This window comes from Magallana gigas, chromosome 7 (assembly GCF_963853765.1).
Source record: "Magallana gigas chromosome 7, xbMagGiga1.1, whole genome shotgun sequence".
Lineage (NCBI taxonomy): Eukaryota > Metazoa > Mollusca > Bivalvia > Ostreida > Ostreidae > Magallana > Magallana gigas.
In genome coordinates, this window is record NC_088859.1 from 38,373,439 (window position 1) to 38,377,014 (window position 3,576).

Genomic DNA, 3,576 nt, shown 5'->3' on the forward strand with positions numbered 1-3,576 from the left:
AACTTTATAAATTTTACAACAAGTTCTACAACTTATATCAATATCTTTCGTTGGCGCGGATTTTAGCGCGAGGGGGTCATAAATGTGGTAGGAAGCCGGAGTGCCCGGAGAAAACCTACGTGCCCAAGCGGGTGACCACCATACCCTTTCACATACAACTTCTGCCGATCACAGGGATCGAACTCGGGTCGCAGAGGTGAGAAGCGAGTGCATTATCCACTATGCGACTTGGACACCCTGCAATCTTTTTGTTTAAGTTTATATCTAATGCCCTTTAACATGCGTTTAAATTACTTACTGCTGTTTCTTGATTAGTTTCTATGTTTCTAAGTAAGATTGCTTTTTGTTAACTTTGTATAGTACCAGGGGTGGATCCAGGATTTGTAGTTAGGGGGGGGGGCGCCAGTATAAGGCAGGAGGTCTGGGTGCCGCCTTGAGGCCCCCAGTGGGTTCAGGGCAAAGCCCTGTTAGTGGCCCAGGGGGTGAAGCCCACAAACGTTCCTGCATTCTAGAGATTTTGTAGGGTAAAAATGAAGTCTTCAAATTTAGACTGTTGTGATTTCTTTTCTTGTGGTTATACTTGAAGTAATAAAATATAGATTGAATTATTTACAATTTTTAAAGCTTTGTAAATTTAAGACCTGCAGTAATCCCATCAAAACCCTCTGCCTTGCAGAAATATAAGAAACATTTTCTTTTCTTTTCTTTCTTTTGAATGGCTGTAAATAAATCAGTATAAAAAATCAAGTTCAATGGGACGAAGTAATGAAGTTTTAAAAAGGTAACCATGCCAGCTTGTATTATAATAAACATGGAAGAGTCGTTTAAAACACTAGCTAGTAACCAATTACTTAAAGGTCGGAAAGCGTAATCAAAATGGGTTTTCTATGCACGTTACACCATTAAACCCACAGGTTTTCTTCATACTACACCATTGAAACCAGTCTAATGTAGAAAAATCCCACGACTTTCCAAAAAAAAAATTAATAATTAAGACTCGCAAGTTGTACATTTTCTTTGCCAGAAGGAGTATTATTTAACTTTATTTTGACAATATTGGGGGGGGGGGGGCGCCGGGTCCCCCCACTGATTTACCGCTTATTCTATATTTTTTTTCCCATTCCAAGGTTTGTGGCATGTAACATAAAATGATAAATGATTAATAAGTGAGTAATTGAAAGTGTTATACTTTTAAGCATCCCTTATCCTTTGTCATGTTTAGAACTAACCTACATTCTCACTAAAACCAAAGAAGGGACCCCGCAAGTGCATCTGATTATTATTAATTAATAGCAATACATGTACATTAATTTCTTGATTTTATATGATGGAGAGTATGGGCTGTATTTGACTAAAAACAGAATTCTTAGAAAGCATATGTACATTGATTAATGGAGCGAAATATCTAAAAGTTATTTTGATAATTTTGGTTGCAACTCTCCCTTACTCTTAGATTCACATCTAATATATCTAAATATTTCATTTATAAAATGGTAAAAACTTTCCATTTTTAATTTATTTTAATTTATATACATTGATTATGATTAAATTATAGCGTATAATAAAGCAACATTACAATATGTAACAATATAATATGTTTGCACTACATTTTATTTAGATTAAATGCTTTGAGTACGACTTTGAGAAAGCTCCATAGCTTACTCAGAAAATCGCCGTTTTGTACTCAGCCGGAGTAACGGAGTACGAGTATGAGTATGAAAAAGTTTTATAACCTCGATACCTTGAGTAGGAGTACGATTTGGAGCACGGAGTACGATTTGGAGTATGAGATCGTACTCAAGAAAGTTTTATAACCTCGGGGCCTGGTTGCATGCGAGATAACTCCCCCGACTCCCGACTCTTGTAATCCTGCTTTACCCAATCCCATCGCTCTTGTGCGTGTCTGTAATATCATCTTTGTATCATTAAAGGGTGTGTCTACAACGCCTAAATATCAAAAATTTGAATCGTTAGCGTTTGAGAGTGTAGATATTTGCTTGTTTCATTAAGGCTGTGTGCATCTGTGACGCCTAACGATAGAATTCTTTCATTTAGCGTCCATATTTTATTAGCCGTATCATTCTCAAGAAGGCCAAGACCAAGGAGATCAAGAAGACCAACTACTGATATTCATATAAATAAAAACATACATCAAACTTCAAATTCTCGGAATTGTCCAAGGGGCACAGTCTAACAATTGACAATCAACAAATGTCAAAATGCATGCATATAGGTAATACCACTTACTATAACATTTTAGTTTTTGAGAATAAACAAATTTATGTCCTTTTTTTCTATGTATAAATTCAAACCCCAGCTCACCAAATTGTGGCCTCATTCTTCGCAAGATATCATGATTTGAACGAACTGGAATCTACACTACCTAAGGATGCTTCCACACAAGTTACAGCTTGTCTAGCCAAATGAGAAGAAGGATTTTAAAGATTTTCTATATACTGAGTATATTCCTATGTTAAACTAGACCCCCCACCCCCATTGTTGCCCCACTTTACCCCTGAGGATCACAATTAAAACAAATTTGAATTTACTATACCTTATAGTGTTTACACACAAGCTACAGCTCGTCAGGCCAATTGGATTTTGAGAAGACGACTTCTAAAAGATTTTTCTCTACATATTCTTAGGTAAAAATTCGACACCCATGGTGGCCTTACCCTACCCCCGGGGATCATGATTTTTTTTACACACTTGAATATATACTACCTGAGAATGCTTTCACACAAGTTGCAGCTTTTCTGGCCAATTGTTTTTTTGATAAGAAGATTTTTCTCAGATACCAACAAAGTTTTAATAATTCTGACTTATCTTCCATTTGAAAGAGAGCGTGACCCTTTATTTTAACAAACATGCATTTCCTTCCCCCAAGGATGTTTTGTACAAAGTTTGGTTGAAATTGGCCCAGTACATATAGTTCTGCAGAAGAAGAAGTCAAAAATGTAAAAAGTTTACATATGGACGCCGGAAAAAAACTGATCAGAAAAGCTAACTTGAGCTTTCAGCTCAGGTGAGCTAATAAATCTATATTAATTTTTTGTTTTTGTGAAATGCTTTTGTAGCTTTTTAAAAGATCCTGTTCTGCGAAATACAATTCCCAAATAGTTAAAATCAGTCATTAAGTTTACCGTTATATTTTTTCTGTATGTTTTCTTTCCGCCTATCTTTGCTAAATTTAATTATTTTAGATTTATCGATGTTCATTTTCAGGTTCCATTTTATCCAATAAGTATGAAAGCAATCTATCTGTCTATGCAATTCTTCGGGAGATTCTGCCAACAGTATAGTGTCGTCTTCATGTAATATAGCTATAATTGGATAAAAATATCAGAATTAGATTGAAAGCCTGCAGAGTCAACTCTAGAGTGTTTATGGTCGAGTTTTACAAGTTACACGATCAGATTTACACATATTCAAATACAGACTGACACACCAACACGATCGCATATATATTGGATTTACAAGTTTTCATGTCTGGATTTTATTAGCACGATTACCCTCCCTACACAAATAACCATGATGATGTCAGACTCAAATTCCCATATAGTAATATTAAAATAA